This window comes from Macrobrachium nipponense, chromosome 4 (assembly GCF_015104395.2).
Source record: "Macrobrachium nipponense isolate FS-2020 chromosome 4, ASM1510439v2, whole genome shotgun sequence".
Taxonomy (NCBI): Eukaryota; Metazoa; Arthropoda; class Malacostraca; order Decapoda; family Palaemonidae; genus Macrobrachium; species Macrobrachium nipponense.
The window spans coordinates 47,098,007-47,120,136 of NC_061100.1; the positions used below are offsets into that span (position 1 = coordinate 47,098,007).

The window sequence follows — 22,130 nt, forward strand, 5'->3', positions numbered from 1 at the left end:
TTTTCACTGAGAAATATTCATAATTACTGTATTTTCATATTTTCTTGACTAACTGCACTTTGTGATAAAACTATTAAAATATTTGGGTATAAGCATTTTTAGTTTTGTTATGTGTATTTTTTAACTATCAAAATAGGCAGTTCTAAGCATTTTTAGAGTTAGTTTAAGTATTTGTGGAGGGCGGGGTCTGGTACCCATCCCCCGCAAATATGGGGGTCTACTCTACCTACAAATGAACATTCAGATACAAACAGACAAGGTTACAAAATAAGATTTTATGCATGCAACTTCCCAAGAGATTACATAGCTGAAATTCCACTCTCCGTGGCAGCTAGAATTTAAAATTTGTGGTAGCGCTATTTTGTTTTGGTTAGGCAACTACCCAGCCGCCATTGGGAAGCATGAAACCAACCCAGTAAACAAGACAGTTGTTTTCTGCTGCTGATAACCATAACATTGGTTTTATAGTATCTGCGGAATTTGAATCTGGTAGAATCTTACTTGATGTCTTCGGCATTTGGTGAAGTGCTCTTACATATGGCAGCCAGCCGCTTTAGCATTGATTAACTATATAGGAATCCAGTATTTCAATTTTGTCTTGCTCTTGTTTAAACTTAGGCTAGGCTTTGCTTTCGTTAAGTTTTCGTGAAAAGCCAGCAGGTCTGATTCAAGTACACAAAGTGTAAGGTATTGCAGTAAAGGCTGGAATACTAGGCTAATCAAAGGTTGTTATGACCCACATTGTTTGTGTTAGTTGTAAGGGTCACAATTGTTCGCTGCAGTTAACTTGTAACGAATGTGAGAATTGAGGGGATAAGGTGTGGAGGACTTCAAAGACTCTTATGAAAAAGCTTGGTAGAGATGAAAAAAGGAGAGCAGCTATTAGAACTAGTGGTAGGCAGGCCTTAGCGGGTCGGGCTGATGTTGATGGGTTCTTATTCTCCTTCTGTCACAGATGTTCCCTTGTCTCAAGCTTTACAACCTGATCCTAACTGGCTTTCTTGTACCTGTACCAGATCCTGTTGCCAGCCTCGAATCGTGAGTAGACCAAAAATTTTCTGTGATGTTATAGGCTGTGGAACAATTGGGAGTCAATATCAAAGTTCTCATGGACAAGCTAGGTAAAATTGATGTTAGTGTTTTAGCAAGTGTTAGTGCGGTGGAGGAGGTGGCTGCTCGTCCTACTGATTCTCTTAGGCAAAGGTCCGTCAAACTCCCCTACACCTGGGAGAAGTCGTACTGGTAGCCCAAGGGAGGTTGGTGGTGTCTGCTCACAGGTTGCCCCCTCTGTCAGTCCTATTGTAGTATCCCAGGTATCAACAGAGCACCGCTGAAAAGGGGTCTAAGGTTTTGTCTTCTTTTTCCTCGAGTGTGTCTAGCTCAGAGGAATTGCTGCACAGGTGCTAGTGGTGCTTTGCAGATGAATCACATCCGTTGAAAAGTGCCAATGACACTTGCAGATGAATCTCATCCGTTGAAAAGTGCCCAATGACCCTTTGCAGATGAATCTCATCCATTGAAAAGTGCCAGTGACACTTTGCAGATGAATTTTGTCCGTTGAAAAGATGAGTGAGGAAGGATTCGCTTTCTCCCATGCTTTCCAAGAGGGCTTGTGATTTCCCTACTGAGTAAGACCCATCGTGTAGTTTCTGAAACAGTCCCAAGTTTTTCCCTGGCAATTCTTGTCTGGGAAGGACATTGTGCTCCAGAAAAGCCACCTTCATTCAGGAATCGTTCTTCCTCCTCTAGAAAATGTTTAGAACCGCCTAGTGTCGTACCAGTGGGTGTTACTACACCAAGGTCAGTATTTGAGCATCTGTTGTCACCGGGTACCCCTCAGCCCTACTTTCGGTCTACAAATCCAAAGAGGCTCAGAGTAATGTGTGTATCTGCCTTAGAAGGGGCTCCTGTATCACTGTTGGTGTATCCAGTACTTACTGAAAGTTGTTCTAGGCCTAAGAAGCTCTGTGCAACTGAGTGTCTCAGTGCCTGTGCTCTTGTTGCCCTCTAGTCTCATGGAGACTTCAATGCGCCCAATGGTGCCAGAGCAGCCAGGGTCGCATATTCCCTCTTCATTTTAGCCTTCTCATTAGCGCCTGTTGTTGACAGAGCGCCCATCGGCTCCACAATAGCTCCCTTTGGTGCCCAAGTCGCCATTAGGACCTGACCGCTCCTTGGCTCCACAGCTCCTAGTGGTGCCACCGCCTCCCTCAGCGCCTCGGCTCCCTTTGGCACATCAGCCTCCTTCAGTGAATTTTTCATTTGCTCCTTAGTCGCCAGGACTTGCAACTCCTTCTGTGCCTTCACATCCTTTAGGGATGCAAAGTACAACTTCAGTTGATCCTTCAATGGTGGATATTCAAAGGAAACTGGATAGTATTTTGGGCCTGTTTCAGAAACCTCCAGCTCCTGCTCAACTCCCATCCAACTGGTCTCCTGTCTCTTCGGAAGAAGAAGTAGAAGAGGAAATAGATAAGGATAGTCTTACGCATATTCTTTGCTCCAATATTTGTTAGCAAATTTCCCTAGTTTCTGCAAAGCAGCAGCTTCGGCGTCTCCGACTTCTATTTACCAGATGGATAACCAGATAGAGGGTGCCTCAAAGCTTCTGAGTTGCTTTTTTCTGTATCAGCCAAGAAGGCTTTGAAACAAATGAACTTGTGCCACTCGGAGAAAAGAGAGCAAGGGAAAGTCAACTTTAGTTTCTCTCCTAAGCTGTCTTCTAGGAGGCATCGTTTGTACGAGACAGGAAAGCTCTTGTGCTGGGAGTTTCTGCCTCCTCCCAGGGGGACTTCTCCAGTCTTATTGACTCCTCCAGGAGATCAGCCTTCAACTCGGCAAAAATTATATTCTTGACTTCAGAACTGGAACACCACCTGAAAAACATTTTCTGTGTTTTGGAAGTCAAGTTTTATGGACTGGTTTGTAGGAGCATTAGCTCGCAAGCTTAAGGAGTGTCTTATTGTGGAGGATTCAGTATCTGACTTCCTTGGTGTTAATTCCTCCCTTGATAATGCCATTATGGATGGTTGTCGTGAATTAGCATCCCTATTCGCCTTAGGCATCCTCAAGAAGAGGGAGCTTTGGTGCTCCTTTACTACTAAAGGGGTGACCCGCTATTCTGTTCTCGCCACTTGATAGTCAACACCTGTTTCCTCAGACCACAGTTCTGCAGATTTCTTTGGATCTTCAGAAAAAATCTACTCAAAATCTTTTGGCGCAGTCTGATAAGCGCCCTAGGGAGACGACAACCAGTCCTGTTTGTGCTTCTTCGTCTTCCACTCAGTATCAGCCCTTTCATGGCAGAGGTAAGTTAGGAAGTTCGCCAGAGGTCGAGGGAATGTCTGTTTTACTTCTTGAACAATCAGTAAGCCATCATCTTCTACATCTTTGCTCAAAAAATGAGAAGCAAGTCCTCCATACTCCAGTAGGAGCAAGGCTCCTTCATTTTGGGCAGAGTTGGGAAGTTAGAGGGGCAGAACCGTGGGTCGTGAAGGTTTTCAAAAAAGGGTACAGCATTCCCTTCATTCTCTGCCAATTCAGAGAAATTCTTAGCTCTTGCCCAAGAAATAACATCCTTGTTAACAATGAGGGCTGTAGTCTTTTCGTGGTCCCCAAGGCCTTTGGGGGCTGGAGACCAGTTCTGGATGTGAGCTCCTTGAACTTTTTTGTGTCGAAGACCAAGTTCATACTGGAAATGAATCAAACAGTATTGCCCTCAATTTGTCAGGGAGACTGGATGATCTTGATTGATATGGAGGAGGCATACTTCCATATCCCTTTTCACCCAGAATCAAGAAAGTTCCTGAGATTTGTTTTCCAGAACAGAATTTACCAGTTCAGAGTTCTGTGCTTCAGCCTTTCCACAACTCAGGTGTTTACCTGTATCCTAGCCTCTGTGGCAAAGTGGCTACACCTAGTAGGTGTGAAGATCTCTCTCTACCTCGATGACTGGCTTGTTCGCTCATAGACAAAGTTGAAATGTGTGGAGGACCTGCAGAAAACCCTGGCATTAGCCCAAGAACTGGGTCTTCTGTGTGTGTTCGATGTGTTGTCTTTATCACTAAAGGTTGGGGATGAAGGGAAACACCCAAGATTAATAAGTAGGTTCTTAATGTCTAAGTGAAGTAAACAAAATCACAGGTGCAGATTAGGTACAAGCAAGGAATACAGAGGCGGGCTAGTACCCTGAGTTAATGGGGGGGGGGTCTTTTTTCCAAAACTGAACCTTTTCTTGTGTAAATGTCATTGCATATATATGTAGGTATATACAAGATGAAATACTTGAAAATGTTATTCTAGTTATATTAAGAAGAAAAGTTGGTATGTGGTCTATACGCTTTTGCACGATTAGATTTTATTAAAAACACTGACTTTAGGTAACAAAATATGGACTTCCAGAAATTTTGGAGGACCCCCCCGACCACCCCCTCAGTACAGGCCTGAGAGCGGTGCCGTACTGGTGAAACATTACTGCTAGACGGGCAAGGTTTGGTCATTATATTTTGTACGTGATACATATGAGAATGACATACATTAAATACAAAATCTTCTACCATATCCATTATATATGTGTAATATGCAATGAATGACACGTATTAATTCCTCTGTTTAGAAATAACACAGTTTAAGTAACGGTTACTGGATCAGCGAGTAAATGTGTGCATACGTACAGCACGGTCCCCAATTATGCGAGAATTTGGTTGATCCACGGCCTCGCAGAACTGGAAAATCACAGATTTCGATACATACCTTATGGGAATAATTCCATTAGGGCCGAGGCAAACAGCAACTTGCCCAGTCAAACTTTTTTTATACTACCCATTTTCAATACTTTCCATGTACTATACTGTAAATTTTTCTAATATGAAATTGTGCTTATGGATAGATAAACCTTAAAAAGGTTTTAATAACTTGGAAAAGTTTAAAATTACACCCAGGATGGTGAAAACTCCCACTCATAAACACTGCCACCATTGGGTGCAAGTTCACTGTACGATATAGTCATTTCCTTTAAAAAACCTTTTAGATGGAATTTCCTCCACCTATCCTCTGCCAAAATACCTTCAAACTCCTCTATCTAATCCTCTGCTAAGAGTTCTTCTGCTGAAGGAAGGCTTTGTGAACCATTTGAGGGTTCGGGGACTGATGGATCATGCATGTCTTCACTCCCGTTAGGCCTAACAAACTTGGTTATGAGCGCCTGTCTCAGTTTTATTTGTCCGTCATGTTCACTATGTAATCATTTTCATCTAAATTTATTTATTCTAAGATAAGAAAGAATTGAGGAAAATTCTAAATTTTATATGAAATTACAATTTCTTAAAAAGAAATTATAAAAATTCAAAATTCAACATAAAATGACAGTCTCTCTCTCTCTCTCTCTCTCTCTCTCTCTCTCTCTCTCTCTCTCTCTCTCTCTCTCAAACACATCTGCGTCTCTGTTAATCACTTTTAATAATCATGTTTATCACAATCTATTTCAACAGTAGAAAAAAATGAATTATCAAATTCCAAAAGTTAGTCAAAACAAGATATCCTAAACAAATAAATTCTTACTTCATGTTCAGCAACGACGGATTTCAAGTTATCGACTGCTGCCAAAATGGAAGTTGCTCTTTCCTTCAGCAACTTAAGGACAAGCTTTTTAGTTTTGAGAAAATAGGTCTTCCTCTTCAACTTCTAGGCAGATGCATACATGATGTGGATGATCAGAATACACTTTGCAGATCTGAATAAAACGTATGGTGATGATGATACCGATCATTCATACACACTGCGCTATGACGTCACAAATGCGTGAGGATGAACCTTCTGTCATAGGCATTGGTTGAGCAGAAGCCTTCAGAATACACTGCTTGTCTGAATAATATGTATGGAGAAGATGACGATCAGAATACACTTCACAGATCTGAATATGTATGGCGATGATGAAGATACTGATCATTCGTACACACTGCGTTATGACTTCACAAATGCATGAAGCGGAGCCTTCTGTCTTAGCTAATGGCTGAGCAGGAAATCTTTCTCTCACATTCCCCCCACCCCTTCTCTCAGATACCAGCAAACCACCTCCTCCCACCCGACCTAAAATACCTGAAAAGACAATAGATTTGATATGTTTGCGGTGTGTGCCTCGCAGACTTTGAACGGCTTTGCAGATACAGAAAAGCTATTTTTGAGAACTAGCAACTGCATAAAAGGGGAATCGCGTAATCCGAACACGCATATTTCGGGACTGGACTGTACATGGATACGAAGTACAAAGAATGCGACATATAGTGCATGAAGGTTCATATATCGTACTGAATGTTTCTTTCATTTAGCTACCTCTAATAAATTTATGGAACTCTTATTTAGTCACTTATCAAGAGATAGTATATTTAGGGGTGGTCTCAACTCGAGCTTTTTGGGCTTTTGCCTCCTGCAAAAAGGATCGACACCTCCCTTAAGAAAATAGAGAAGTTTCTCTTACGTTAGTCTTGTTTGGTGAAGATAAAACGGGGCCTTGTATGGTGGATTTCAAGAGCAAGACTTTTGGAAGGGAAATCTCTTTCTTCTGAGCCCCAACCTAGTGTTTTATTCAGATGCCTTGGACCTAGGTTTGGGAGCTCTCCTGGGAGATGAGGAAGTCTCAGGAGTTTGGACATAGCCATCCACTGGGGATTGAAAGCTTTTTCTACAGAGATAAAAAAACAAGGGGGAACCCACTCCTTCACTGTACAAGGTAGCAAGAGACTTGCTTTTTTGTGTCCATCAGAATCATACATCGATTTCAACGAGGTTTATTCAAGGCAAATTCAATGTGTTAGCAGATGAACCTAGCCTTCAAAACCAAGTTCTCCATACAGAGTGGATGCTAGCTCCTCTAGTATCTCAACCTTTGGAAGTTTTGGTTTCTGAATCTCTATTTAGTTTATGAATTTAAAAGATTATGTAAGAATGAAGGAAATCCGAGTTTTCTCTCTCTAACTTCAGGTACTAAAGCTGTCAAATATATCAAGTAATGTGACAGGAGGGGGAGGAGCTGTTGTGCTGTTGCCACTAAGAGTTCATGTATTCTCTCTCTCCTCTCTCTCTCTCTCTCTCAATCTCGTCTTCTCTCTCTCTCTCTCTCTCTCTCTCTCTCTCTCTCTCTCTCTCTCTCTCTCTCTAAAGAATTGATAGACAGACAGACAGATACTTGTTCAGCCCTCTTTCCTTTTTCTCTGGAAAAGACACATTTATTTATGGGAGGGGAAGAAGTGTTGCCTATTGAAGTTCATTTCAATCTTTTGATATAGTAAGGAGTTATCCTCTCTCTCTCTCTCTCTCTCTCTCTCGTCTCACTGTTATTGGATGTTTATATATATCTAAAGGTAAAATGTTTCAGATGACTTTGAAATAATAATAATAATACCAATGCAATGGTATATTTGATGTAGGATGATACTTTAAGTATACATTTGGTATTTGAACTTTCAAGATAGGCAGATACAGTAGTATCTCGAGATACGAAATTAGTCCGTTCCGAGGCGCCCTTCGTATCATGAGGTTTTCGTATCTTGGACCACATTTTACATGTAAAATGGCTAATCCGTTCCAAGCCCTCCAAGAACACCCCAGTAAATTTCATAATAAAGCTAAATTGACCTATAAACAATGAAATACTACAACAATTTGGACCATTCAATACCTAACTTAATAACGAAATGCAAATTAACCTGTAAATAAAGTGTATTAGTGTACATGGTATACAGGAAATACTATGCGTAAAATGTGGAAGCTTACCTTTCGAGTGAGGCTATCTCCGAAAGTGGCGGCAGAGGAGGAGGACGACAAACGGCAGATACGTACGTATGTACATACACTTAACTTTACGAAACACAAAAAAAATGTAAGGAAAACTAAACTAAAATTTACTAAACACATAAACAAAACTGTAACACTTAACCCTTAAACGCCTACTGGACGTATTTTACTTCGACATTTTTTGTCTCTCGGGTGCCGACTGGACGTATTCTACGTCGACATACAAAAGTTTTTTTTAAAAATTCACGGAAAAATACTTTTAGGCCTACCAGCCAAAAACTCTTGAATCACGCGCCTTGGGGGATGCTGGGAGTTCACGGATCAAGGTGTTGTTTTGTTTACAATCATTACGCAGGCGTGCAAGCGCGAAATTCTTTCTTGCCGCACTAAAAAGTATCTGTGACATCTTTGACATAATTTTTGTATCATTTTAAATTAGCCGTTGCATGGAGTATTATATATGAAAATGTGCGCATTTTTATGTAGAATACAACAAAAAAATACTCATGATTGTAGCTTTTATCAGTTTTGAGATATTTTCATATAAATAACGATAAGTGCCAAAATTTCAACCTTCGGTCAACTTTGACTTCTACCGAATGGTCGAAAAATGCAATTGTAAGCTAAAACTTATATTTTAGTAATATTCAATCATTTACCTTAATTTTGCAACTAATTGGAAGTCTCTAGCACAATATTTCGATTTATGGTGAATTTATGAAAAAACCTTTTCCTTACGTCCGCGCGGTAACTCTTCCGAAAAAAATCATACATGCGATTGTGGTAATGTTTGCACCATTTTAAAATTAGCCGGTACATAAAGTTTTATATATGGAAATGTGCGCAATTTCATGCACAATACAACTAAAAACAACCCATGGTTGTAGCTTTTATCAATTTTGAAATATTTTCATATAAAAAATGATAAGTGACAAATTTTCAACCTTCGGTCAACTTTGACTCTACCGAAATGGTCGAAAAACGCAATTGTAAGCAAAAACGCTTATATTCTAGTAATATTCAATCATTTACTTTAATTTTGCAACAAATTGGAAGTCTCTAAAACAATATTTCCATTTATGGTGAATTTATGAAAAAAATAACATTTTCTTTACGTCCGCGCGGTAACTCTTCCGAAAAAATCATACGTGCGATTGTGGGAATGTTTGCACCATTTTAAATTAGCTGTTACATAAAGTTTTATTTATGAAAATGTGCGCAATTTCATGAAGAATACAACACAAATAATTGAAGGTTGTAGCTTTTCTATTTTTTGAAATATTTGCATTTAAATCACGATAAATAGAAAAAAAACCACGTTCGGTCAACTTTGACTCTACCGAAATGGTCGAAAAACGCAATTGTAAGCTAAAACTCTTACAGTCTAGTAATATTCAGACATTTATCTTCATCTTGAAACAAATTCAGTCTCTAGCACAATATTTAGGTTTATGGTGAATTAAAAAAAAAAAAAAAAAAAAACTTTCCTTCCCATCGCGCGCGGATTCTCCGCCACAAATCTCCGAAATGTATACGTCCCATTCTCGGAATATTTGCTCCGTTTCATATTAGGCATTTCATAGAGTTTTATATATGAAAATGTGTGCAATTTTGTGTAGAATAAAAGGAAAAATATTTGAAGGTTGTAGATTTTCTAATTTCCGAAATAATTGCATATAAAGTAATATTATAAAAAAATAAATAAAAAAAAATTCGACATTCGGTCAACTTTAACTCATCAGATATGGTAGAAAACTGCAATTGTAAGCTAATACTCTTACAGTATAGTAATATTCAATCATTTGTCTTCATTTTGAAAGATATTGGAAGTCTCTAGGACAATATTTAGATTTATGGTGAATTTTTGAAAAAGAATATTTGTTTATGTCCGCGCTTTATGAATTCATGCATTATTTTGTGATAATATTTTCTCTGTGTTGCTTTTATCGTTTTACAATGTGTTATATACCAAAATGATCGCAATTCAGTATACATTACGAAAAAAAAGTAACTTGTTACCTTTAACCGTTTTGCGCACAGCACGATTTGAATACAATTATATATGAAATTTCATTTTTGCGCTATCATATATAGCATTATTTATATATGATAATGATAATTTTTTTCATTTCTGATGGTTGCATAGTAAACTTCAGCCAATGTCAAAAAAGGAGCCAAAAATGAACTCTTAATCTTGAAAACTAAGCGCGCTGTGATTTTTTGAAAAAAATATTTTTTCCGCTTCCGCGCTCACTCCGAAACACCTCCGGCTAACGGGAGACAATTTTTATTTTACTGCTTCGGCATTTAAGGGTTAACTTTACAAAAAACTAAAATTTAAAAATTTTAAATTTATGTCTGACCTATTAAAGTAGGCAGTTTTAACGAAATTTTTAGGGAGGGTACCAGTATAACACGGGTATTTACTTATCACGGGGGGTTCTGGGCCCTATCCCCCGCGATTATCGAGGCCCTGCTGTATACTGCTATTGTATCATATTCATGTAAAAGAGTAAAAAATGCCCTGTAATACATTTTTCATACACATTGTAAACATAAAAGCATGAAAACTCTTAAAAAACTAAAGTTTCAACAACAAAACAAGTTACAATCAACTCCCAAATTAATAAAATATAACTACATGAAGTCTTTGGAAATGCATTTTTTGGAAGAGCATCAGGCTTTGGCAAGGAAGACTGACACCCTTATTTTTTTATCACTGCAGGGCAGTTACAAAAGCTTTCTTTGTATCATATTTATGTACAAAAGCAAAAAATACCCTATACGTAATACATTTTTCAGACACATTTTAAACAAAAGCATGAAAATTTATAAATCGACACATCGATCACTAAATTAGCACCTTTTTTACTCTATTTTTAGAAGAGCGTCAGGCAGCGGCATAGAAAATTGTTATGGCCAGATAGTTTACCTTAATATCTAAATAATAACTCTTGATAAAAATTTGGAATATCATTTGATAGTTCTACAAATTTTTCATGCCAGGTATGATGAACTTTCAGGTAAACCTTGGCCTAGTCAACAAAGTCTTCTTTTTCAGGAAGATTAACGATTTCATATTTCATCTCCATTGATGTCATCTTCCTATTAATGACACTTCTATTGGAAGTATTCTCACGTTTGTGGAGCCACGATGAGTACATACAGACAAAACATGCTGAGGTACCTAAAGTATCAAGCAGCAAGTACCTATCTGAATGAAATGAAATGCGGGACTGATTGGATGTTGCTCTCTCAACTCTGCAGTTGTGGGTTGTTTAGCATTCCTACCCCGGGCATATGCTCGAGTGACCCAGGCAGTGGGCAGGTTGTTCTCCAGTCAAGTACAGCACAGTACACTAAAAAAAAATCTAATTCCCGTCATTGCTCTTCTGCCAGTGGCAATTGCTCAAAGGCGCCTTTAATCGGTTAACTTCTCTGTTAAACCAGTATGGAGCCGTTACATATGAGGGCCCCAGAACCAGAAAGTCGGATATGCCACTTCCACGGATTTGGAGTTATGCATACTGGTAGATTTGGCAACCTTTTCTCTGTGTATTTGAGGCATTTCTAGGCCATTCCACCATTTACATACGGTCGAAATTCCTACTGGGACAGTCGGAATTATCGATTTTAGCTACAGGAAAGAACATGACTTCGAGCGGTGCTGGCAGCCGCTCGGACGCTTCATGAGGACCAGATCGACGCATATCACTAGCGCTGATTAAGCCAATGAGAGCGCGCGTCACTTCGCGGGTAGCGAATTCTAGGCCAATGAGCGTTTTTCCCCATAAGGCGCGTGTAAGCATCGACCAATCACCGCGCAGCTTACAATCTCTCGCCAATGTTTACATCTCACTTTAGTGATCATAGCGGGAGATTACGATTATCCGTTGTGTTGTGCTGTTATTTTGTCTAAATTACTCTTTATCTAGCGGATGTACAGTAATTTTTATGATGAGTACAGATTATAACATTTTTTTCATTATTAGAATAGTAGTAGTAGTAGTAGTAGTAGTAGTAGTAGTAGTAGTAGTAGTAGTAGTAGTAGTAGTAGTAGTAGTAGTAGTAGTGGATGAGGGTCACAGCTGGTAGCGATGTTTGGAGCTAACAGACTGCAATCTGATCGAGTTAAGTCCCCTTCACATTGCAGCTTCTATTAAAGGATGGGGGCCCTAGTAGTAGTAGTAGTAGTAAAATAAAATTATTATGATAATATTATTATTGTGTATTATTGATGGTTAAACATCATGGTGATTCAAGGTTATCATCGTCTACATCATTATTACAACCATCATAATATTATTATTTCTATCATTATTATTATTATTATCATCATTATTATTATGACAATAGTATTACTATTCTATTATAGTATTTTCTTGTGATTGATTATAAGTATCGATGTATTATGATGATGAAAGGTTATCATCATCAGTGTCATTATTAGTACTAATATTATTGTACTATCATCATTATTATTATTACTATTATTATCATCATCATTATCATTATTATTATTATTATTATTATTATTCCCATTGTTATTATTATTACTATTATTATTATCATTATTATCATTAGCAATACAGGGGGTCCTCGAGTTACGACGTTGATCTGTTCTTAAGATGCGACGTAACACGATTTTCAGCGTAAGTCGGAATATTAAAAAATACCACATGATTTAATGTAAATACCTATCAATAACAACGAGAGAACAATTCCTTACCTTTATTAATTTGATTGGCTTGCACACTGGAGAGGCAAGCTGCGGTGCTGGAGAGACTGGGGGAGGTTAGTTGAAGAGAAAAAGAACCTCCAGAAGATGCTGGAGATGTGAGGCAGGTGGATTCTGAGGTGAGGCAGAACATACTACTGGAGATGCTGAGGCAGGTGATTCTTGAGGTGAGGCAGAACATACTACTGGAGATGCTGGGGCAGGTGAGTCTTTAGGTGAGGCAGAACCTACAGAAGGTGCTGGAGATACTGGGGCAGGTGAGTCTGGGTTAGCAGAACATTCAGAAGGTGCTGGAGATTGTGGGGCAGGCGAGTCTGGATTAGCAGAGGCAGCTGAGGTAGAGGGTACAGGATCTCCTGCAGGCCTCTCTACCTTCCTAAAATACTGCTCCAGGTTAGTCTGAACAGAGAGCGACCTCTTTTCATCCAAGATCTCCTTGTAACACTGCATCAAATCCATGACGCCTCTGGAAACCCTAGTGAACCTGTCCAAGTTGGGATCCTGAGCCTCAAAAGTTGACAACGCTTGCTGCAACTCTGCAAAACCTCTTGTCAAGTCCTGCCTTGTGAAAGCCTTAGGCTCTGGGGTGGGTGCTTCTTCTTCTTCCTCTATCATCTGCTTCTCCAGTTGTATCAGGTCCTCAGCAGATAACTCCTCGCCATGAGACTCCAGCAGCTCTGTAACATCATCAACCTCCATCTCCAAATTGATTTCTTTACTCAGGGCAACAACGTTCTTGACAACTAGCTGAACTGTGTCCTCAAACCCATGGAAATCATTCACAAATTGAGGACAAATTTTCTTCCAGACACCATTCATGTTTGTTTGCTTAACCTCCTCCCAGGAATTAGCAATGTTCTTTACAGCATCAAGGATGTTGTAGGATTTCCAAAAGTCCTTCAGAGTCAAGTCCTTCTTGGTTTCAGTTGCCTGTAAAGCCATAGCAATTGTCCTTCGTAGGTAGTAGGCCTTGAACGAAGCAATCACTCCTTGGTCCATAGGCTGTAAAAGGGCCGTGGTATTAGGTGGAAGGTAAACCACCTTGACATTAGGGTTGAAGTCTCCCAGCTGGGCAGGGTGTCCAGGGGCATTGTCCAGCACTAGCAACACCTTAAAGGGGATACCCTTGGAGGCGCAATACCGCTCCACACTTGGAACAAAATGGTTTACGAACCAGTCCTCAAAACACTGCAAGTGTCACCCATGCCTTTCTTGTTGGACTTCCAAATTACTGGTAGTTGACCCTTCCAAATGCCCTTGAGTGCCCTTGGATTTTCAGCCTGATACACCAACAAGGGCTTCAGTTTTGAAGTCGCCAGCAGCATTACACAAGAAGTAAAGTTAGCCTCTCCTTGCTGGCTTTATGACCGGGTTGCTGGCTTCTTCCTCCTTGGCGATGTAAGTGCGGTTAGGCATACGTTTCCAAAACAAACCTGTCTCGTCTACGTTAAACACTTGCTGAGCAGAATAACCCCCCTCCTTAATTATCTCAGACAACGCTTTAGGAAATTCACTCGCTGCTTTCTCATCCCCACTAGCAGCTTCACCTTGCACTTTAAGGTTATGGTAATTGGCCCGAGCCTTAAATCGCATAAACCAACCCCTACTAGCCACAAACTCTTCACTTTCACTTCCCTCCCCCTTTTCTTTTTTCAACGCTTCAAACAATCTTTTTGCCTTCTCCTGAATCACCATAAGGCTGACTGGGATACGCCGTTGATTTTGGTCTTCCAACCAAAGCACCAATAACCTTTCGATTTCAATTATTAGACCACTACGCTGCTTAGTTATCACTGTCGCTTTCATAGGAGCAGATCCTTTCACATGTTCAACGATGCGCTCTTTATCTTTGATAATGGTAGCAACGGTCGAACGGCTAAGGCCAAGCGAGCGGCCAATGTTTGTTGGCGTTTCTCCCTTCTCAGATCGCTTTATAATGTCCACTTTAATTTCCATGGTGATGGCCTTTCTTTTCTTTGATGCACTACCATCAGAAGAGTCTGCCTTGCGCTTGGGAGCCATAACAAAGAGCAAAAAGTTACAAAAACGATACAACACGAGGGAGAGAGAGGCAGTGTAAACAACCAAAATGGCGTATGGGCGAGGAATGAGTGTAGCGAAGCGACGCCATCCTCTCCCCCACAAAGCGTATTCTTCCGCCGTAAGCCCGGAACTAGTTCGCGTTTGTTTACGTCGCTTACGACGCTAAACCGCGTAAGACGGAACGACGCAAAATATTATTTTTTATATTTTTATGGGGGCGCGTTCGTAACCACGAAACATCGTAAGTCGAGACCGGCGTAACCCGAGGACTTACTGTACTTGGTTTCTTATCACAAAAATGTATCGTCTTTTCAGCACACTATTATTACTTATCAATATTATTATTAATAGTATTATTATCATTATTATTACCAGTATTATTACTATTACTCTTATTAATATCATCATCATTATTACAACAATATGATAACACTTTATTATCGTTTAACACATTCAATTATGGTTTAAGTGCTTGTTATGACTCAAATATTAAAAAAAAATGGGAGTTTGGCAGACATTTTGAATGCTAGCGCGCAAGCGCACCCAATAATTTTTTTCAAATTTTCACAAAAAACTTATAAAGAGTATAGCTTTCATATGAAACTAAGTTTAAATCGATATCTTTCTTAGAAGCAGAGTAATGAATGATAAACTTTGAGGCCAATTTACTCATTTTTTAAAAAGTGGCATATACGACTCGCTGGTTCTGAGGCCCTCATATAGCCTCGCTGTTAACCAAAAATTGTGCGGTAAAAAATACCATATTTTTATATGAATATAGTTGACAACTGCCATACAACCAAATTGCTGGTAAGTGATTAGGCTGCTAACCGAGGGCTGTCTTTATAGCAGAAATCACAGGTTTTTGGCTATATTTCAGATCTTCAAGGGGCTTGTCTACATCTACTATTAAAGGATACAAGGCTATGCTGAACTCTGTATTTAAGCATAGGGGTATTGACCTCTGCCAACATAGGCCTTTCAGATCTCATAAGATCTTTTGACATGACAAAGCAAAAGGAAAGTAAAGCTGTATCTTGAAACCTGGATGTGGGATTTAAATGGCGCTCAGAGCCATGTTCTGAGCCTCTTAATTCTGCATCTTTCGGAGGCTTCACAAGGACAACAACTTTTAATACCCTTATCCACTGCCAAAAGAGTAAATGAACTACATGCAATGGATAAAATGGTCGGCTTTTCTCAAGGTAATGCTGTATGTTCTTTTACTCTTAGGTTTCCTAGCAAAAACCAAGTTGCCATCTGAACCATGGCCTTGGTCCCTCACAATGAAAAATCTTTCATTCAGATATAATATGGGCAGGAGAAGAGGAAAGGACCTTATGTCCAGTCAGAGCCTTAAAATATTATCTTTGTCATAAGGAGAAGGTTCGTGGCATTTTTGATCACCTGTCGTGTTCAGATCAGATAAAACCCATCACGGCTCCTATCCTAAAATGCATTGCTATTTTTTCTGAGGGACCTGATAGTGGAAGCTCACTCACAGATTAATAAATCTGACCATAATACTGTGAAAGTGAAAGTTCATAAAGTAGGAGTGTTGCTACTTCTCTCTCTTTTAAACGTAATCTCTCTGGTTTTATTGTTCAAGTATTATACATTGGAAATCAAGTCAGTGTTTGTGTCCCATTACTTCCATGATATTGAGACCATTTACGAAAATTGCAGTATTTTAGGTCCGTTTTCAGCAGCTGGCACAGTGGTGGGTGAGGTTGTATAGGAAGTCTTTTCTTCCTACCCTTTGTTCTCTTCTATATGATGAAGGTTGTCAAGTCACAAGGGAAGCCTGGTGGTACTAGTTACTTGGAGCACCCACCAGTGCTTTTTATTGGTTGGGTGTTAGGTTTTTAATATTTAGTGTTGGCAACTATATTTAATCTGGCATTTTCTATGTGTTGTGTTACTAAGGCCTGGATAGGGGCATTGTACTGTGGCTCCTTGCTTGCTATGGACTTTCCTTAGCTGCAATGTAACCCACTGTAGTAGAAAACAACCTATGGCTATGCCACCACGTCTCTACAACTCAAGATGAGCGCCATCCAAAGGCTGTAATTATCTGTACAGCTGTCTTAACAGGTAAAGAACCAACAAGCATTTTAACCTAATGCTAGCAGTATTTTTTCTATTTGTGCATCTCATCCCTTAGAGGATTTGTAATGTTGTATATCCATGTGATCCCACCTCCTAAAATGTGGGATTCAGCTATGTAATCACTTTGTAAGTTGCATACAGAAAAATTATATTTTTATGATAAGTTTTTGGGTTGGTTCCATGCTTCCCTGGTGGTGGAGGGGAAGTCTCCTAACCAGAACAAAATAGCGCTACTGCCAATTTCGAAGTCTAGCTGCCGGAGATAGTGAAACACCACAGTGGATCCCCCCTGTATTTACATTCTTTGGATTTGCCAACTCTCATTTGCAGATTTTTTCTTACAGCAATAATCTGTATTTTCATGTTATTTGCTGTATAATATGTGACATTAAATATTATAATAATATTAAAACATCCGGCACTTATTGATGACGAATGTTGATTATAGATGATGATTAGTAAAGTTGTGCAGCCTGATGACTGATGATGAAGATAGACTGCACAGCAAAGTAGAGGAGTTACATATCCTCACTTGAGGTAATTGTACATCTGCACAAACAAGTTACGACAGGGCTTCACTATTTCACTAATAGTATTGATTAAAGTTGTGGCCCTTTCTTTATTTTTGTCTTATGACTTGACTGTTGTCTGTATCTCCCTAACATTCCTATTCAAATTGTAGACCATGAAAATTTTCAAAGGCCTGGTCCACCAACACCTAGTCCGTTGGTGGGTTAACCATACTAAAGAGGGAGGTGAGTTTTTGTCCAAGAATGGCCTCCCAAAGTATTTTGCCCTGCTCATACTTGTTCTCGTTGTGGATGACTGCACTTTCAGTCATGTGGTAATGGGCTGCTACTTCTCCATTACTTCTGCCCTCTCAGAACATGACAATCTTGTCTGTTTTTTCCTCATTTGTCATTAACAGTATGAGCCTCTGACACTTAGGCTCTTTGCCAGAAGCCATAGGAGAAGCAGAACATTTACTGGACATTTGAAAGAATAATTCTTAGTCTGTAGTAGTGTATACGTATCATACTGAACACGCAAAAAACGCACAAACGAAAGAACATTGAACTGTATGTATTGAGTCAAGTGGGTACAGTATGTGCATTGATATTTTGCGCAGAGTGTACATTTTATGAAATGTTTTAAGAGATCTTAATATGATTGTTGTATGCACATAAAGTGTTTTAGGATGATACTATAAGTATGTACGCAGAGCATATCTAAAATACGTAGATAACGAGAATAGCAAGGTATGTATGTTTTTGTTTACGGTATGCAGTATTTTCATGCATACATACTAACAGTATTTTCATGACTAAATACAAGTTTTATGATGAGAAAAAGATTTATTAATCTTCAAATATTACAGTTCTGTAATAAGTTACTGTAATCACAGAAAATTTTCAGTAACATAATTGGTGTTTTGTAAAAGATGCTTCACCCAAACCAACTTTCCGCAGATAGTAAACCTATATGATTCCCTCTTAAAGCAGTACCCTGATGAAATGATACTTGTCATGCTATTGGCTGTTGTCAGCAGAGCAGCCAATCCAGGAGCAGCATTCATTTTCCTTGTCACTCATTGGCTGTGCACTTGAAATTGATTGGATAAAACTCTTGAGTCCCATCTCATGAAGATTGAATTGTGGGTATCGCGCATTTCTCCATCAGCCTCATGGCGTTGAAAGTTACTGATATACGCTAACATAATTGCAGAGCTGCTTTACGTATTGGCAAATATCTGTGAATCTTGCCAAAAATGGCCCCTAAAAAGTACCCTGCTCCTTCTAAGGCTTCCAGCCAAGAGCCTAAAAGAAAGAAATCTGTCATGAAGCTCGACGTGAAGGTGAAAGTTCTCGATATGTTGGAGGAGGGCAGAGAGTTTCACCACGGTTGGCTGCCATTTCAACATGAACGAGAGCACAGTGAAATACAAAAAAAAGAGAAATCAGAAAAAGTGTAAGCATGACATGCTTTGGTACAGAAAAAGCGGTGTCGACAGAGAGATAAAACAATTGTGAAAATGGAATCTGCGCTCATGTACTGGATCAAGGACTGTCATGAGAAGAACGTGTCCCTTGACTCTCATACGCGAGGAAGCGTGACAGCTCTTCCAGCAGCTATCAACTGCTACAGAAGGTGAAGAAAGGGAATTGGAATTCTTCAGTTTGATGAACCAGCTCCTGGTGAGCAAAGGATGGTTCCACTGGTTCCAGAAAAGGCTCCACCTGAAGTCTTTCCCTACATGGGGGAAGCAACCAGCCACGAAATATCCAGGGACCTTCAAGAAAATCCTGCAGGGGAAAGGATACTGCCCAGAACAGGTCTTCAGTATGGATGAAACTGATCTGTTCAGGAAAATGATGCCTCCCAGACATATTTAATGAAGGACAAAGTTAAAGCCTCTGGATTCAAGGCACAAAAGGACGGTGACCCTCTTGATGTGTGGGAATGCAGCTGGCTTTATGCTGAAACCAGGCCTCATTTACAAGGCTGCAAATCCCAGGGCACTCAAAAATAAGAACAAGGTAATGCTGCCAGTGTTCTGGATGCCCAATCCCAAGGCCTGGATCACCAAAGTCTTTACAGGTCCATCAAAGGTTCATTCCTCAATTTAGGCAATACTACTTGGCCAATTTGGACATGGAGTTCAAGGTGTTGCTGATTATCAATATTGCTGGTGGCCACCCTCTTGATCTTTATTATAAGGGGGTCCAGCTTGAGTTCCTCCCTCCCACCACCACCTCTCCTCCAGCCTATGGACCAAGGTGTGATCTGTGCCTTCAAGGCACTCTACACCAGGAACTGCTTTCAGCACCTTGTTGGTACAATGGACAGGGAAAGTGAATTTACGCTGAAAGCTTATTGGCATAAATTCACGATTGCTACGTGTCTGTCATCGACTGGTCGCTGGAGGACATGAAGGAGACCCTGAATGCATAATGGAGTAAGTTGTGGCTGGACTGTGTCCATAATTATACGGGCTTCTCTCCTCAAGAAATCCAGCATTCTGCCATTAATAAGGTGGTCCAGTTGGCGAGAATTCTTGGTGGCGAAGGCTTTGAGGATATCACCGAGGATGAAGTCGGCACCCTCATTGATGCCCACTCTGACCCCTGACAGACCAGGATTTGGAAGACTTGATGAAGTTTGTCAGCAAGGAAGAAGACACTCCAGGTTCAGGAGAGGAACAGGAGGCAGCAGCCTGACTTTAGCATACCTTTCTCATGTTAGGAGAATGATCAATGATGTCTAGGAGTTTGTGGCAACATGGGATCCTTATATGAAGCGCTCCTGAAAAGTTTTCCAAAATTCTTGATGAGGTATTGGAGCCCTATAATCAAGCCCTCACTACCAAGAAGAGGCAACAACAGCAGCTGCCAATCACCATGTACATCACACGTGCAAAGAAAGACCCTCCAAAGCCTCCTGAATTGCCTGTAGTGCCTCTTGAAATGCCTGTAGAACTGCCTCCTGAAGCATCTCCTGAAGGTGAAGAGGCACCCTCAGAGGAGATGCAACTCCTCTGCTTAGCTGTGCAGTCATATCTTCGTCATTCATTGGACTGCTCAGCTAATTCATCATCATAACTCATCCGGTACACCTGGTGGGTCAGTTTGTGTCTAGTCTAAGATGAAGGTGTGAAAGTAGAATGAATGGGATGACTGATCTTTCTTCTTTACTACTTTCTTTCTACTCCTTTACCTATGGGCAGTATGAAGGAGAGTACCATCATAAGCTGGAACGGACTAGATGCAGGTGAGGTGGTCAGCCTTACTGTCAAAATATTCTAGAGTATAGTATACTTTTCAATAGCAACACACTCCTCTCGGTAATAGGGAAGAGAGGGGTGATAATAGATCCAGATACAAGGGACAAGAGTGGTTTAGGAGCATGGAGTGTTCTCCATCTTCCACAGTGTAATAAACCATGGCATGGTATGAGCACCCAGTGAGGGAAACCAATAGATTCTCTTATATCTTTAGTTCAAGGGTTAATAGTCCATTGTCTTGGAATACTCCTAATATTCAGAAATGAATAAAGGTGGCAAATTCCCAGTCAGTTATAGTCTTACCTCCCACCAATAAGTCTATCCTAATGTTAAGACTGAAGGTTTGTTTCGTATAAGAACAAATGACAAATTTGTAACTAATTTGTATTTTTCATAACTAATAAACCTGAGGTCTTGACAGTTAAAGGCCCACCTCGAACCACCTCTCTAGCAGTCAAAACTGGGTTGGAAGTGTAACTGGCGGGTCACGGGACGCCAAGGGCATTCTGGGTAATACATGCCTGGTGACCTGGTATAGATGCCAATAGTCCCTGGATCTCACAAGTTTAATTTTAATTCTACCGGTTTCCAGCTTGGCGCTAGTATTATCATCCTAATGTTGAGACCTCAGGTTTGTTAGTTATGAAAAATACAGATTAGTTACAAATTTGTCATTTTAATGTTCATACTTATTTTCTTCTTTCTCTTTCTCCATAGTGATTTTACATACAGTTGTTTCCCTTGTAAAAAGAAAACTGTATGAAAGAAAATTTGCATTACTGAATACTTGAGGGTGGTGCATGACCATATACTTATGGGGGAACTGGATTATTTTCATGTATGTAACTAAGTCACACAGTACTATGTATGTATGTATGTATTTTTAACCATAATAATTTTTGCTGTGAATATTTTACGAAATTGAAATTAAGGTAAGAGATTCTGGGATCACTAATGTTTTATGAGTCACAGATTCTGGGTTCACTGATGTTTTAGGAGAATAATTTTTGGGATGTGCATGGTTTAGTAAGCCATGGAGTCTGTGTGGAAGTACTATAGTGCCTTTTAAAAATTAAATTTTCATTGTTAGTCTTAAATGTTGCCATTAACCTGCAATGCAGCATCTTTTATGAAGTAGTTAGTTGTTACTTGTTAATTAAATTTTAAATGTATGAGAAATTAATACTACTATTGCATTTTTTTTAACTTTTAATGCAAATTATATACAAACTTTTAAGTTTTTTTTTTAAGTTTTTGAAAATATGCTCAGTTACAGAGGACATATGTTAAGATTGATTTTTCCTGTTACAATTTGAAGTGGAATGTACATGGAATTAAGGCCAAAGACCAAGTGCTGGGACCTGTGCAGTCATTCAGCACTGAGAGGGAAATTGACAGTAAGAAGGTTTGGAAGGTATAACAGGAGGAAAACCTCACATGTACTGTGAAACATTTGTTAGGAGAAGGGGGAAAGTCAGATGGAATAAAGAGAATATGAATGGAGGTACAGAAAAAGAGAGAGATGGGAGCTAGAGGCTCAAGGGATGCTGTAAAGAAGTAAGCAGTGCAATGCCTGCAGTGTGCCAGATGAGGCACACTGAGAGGGCTACCCCCTCTACAGGGTTTCCTGTTACAAAATTAAGTAATTGTAGACCAGGGGGTTTTCTC

General features: G+C 39.7%; 1 protein-coding gene across 1 annotated transcript in view; it reads left to right on the plus strand.

Moving 5' to 3' along the window:
- LOC135210909 (transmembrane protein 201 homolog) overlaps positions 1-22,130 on the plus strand; it is a 132,414-nt gene that overhangs the window by 106,832 nt on the left and 3,452 nt on the right.